The sequence below is a fragment of the Scyliorhinus canicula genome, unplaced genomic scaffold, assembly GCF_902713615.1.
Source record: "Scyliorhinus canicula unplaced genomic scaffold, sScyCan1.1, whole genome shotgun sequence".
Taxonomy (NCBI): domain Eukaryota; kingdom Metazoa; phylum Chordata; class Chondrichthyes; order Carcharhiniformes; family Scyliorhinidae; genus Scyliorhinus; species Scyliorhinus canicula.
Genome location: NW_024055512.1, coordinates 229,596 through 230,572, shown reverse-complemented (window position 1 = coordinate 230,572; position 977 = coordinate 229,596).

Below are 977 nucleotides of genomic sequence, written 5' to 3'. Positions count from 1 at the left end.
TTACACATCATTCCAAGTGTTGCCTTATTTATGTCTTGTGCAACTTGAACAAGACGCCCAGACTCCGATATTCAATGTTCTGACGATGTGTATGTAGAACAGTAAAGATGGACACAGACACAGTAATGATGGAGCAAATATCCTCCTTCAGTGCTGTGAAGTGCCAATTATTCAGCATGTTTGCTATGCTTCCAAACGGCAACAAAGTCGCAAAATATGTCTAACTGAAAAGGGAATCCCGAAGAATATGTTGCTGGACTGAACGGCAGCAACTTAAATCTTTTTTTGAAACCAAGTGGAACAAAACAGAATCAGAACAAAGGAGAGTGTGAAAGAGAGAAAGGAGGAGAGAGTGTTTAAATCCAGGTTAGATTGCAAAACACTGCGTTCCACCTTAATGCTACAACCACATTGTTTCTGTGTTCCAGGATTCATGCTGTTAGAGATACCTTAGATCCAGGTTCCGATGAAGCAGAGATTACATGATGGACTCCACCGTAATAATGGAAATCAGTTCATCCCATCTCCCAGAAATTCAAAGCAGCAATGCTATGAAAAGATCACTTTTCTGGGATTTGCGAGTTTCTTGTTAGGGCAGCATTTAATATCCATCCCGAATTGCCCTTCAGAAGGTGTCGGTGAGCTGCCTAGTAGATCCGCCGCTGCCTGTTAGCTGTAGGTACACCCACGGTGCTTTTAGGGAGTTCATGTCCTTCACAATGATAGTGGTCGGAGGTGTGGAAGGTGCAGTCTGAGTTATTGCGGTGCATTTTGGGATGGCTGTGGCGGAGGGATTGAATGCCTGTGGCAGGAGGAGATATCAATCGGCTGCTTAGTCCAGGATGCTTTCCAACTCCCTGAGTGTTGTTGGAGATCTGGGGAATAGCGTTTCAAGTGGAAAATAATTGATTAACCAATTTGCCTGCGGAAACAATCTTATTCCGAAATGTTTAAAAATGTATAATAGATAATGGTTA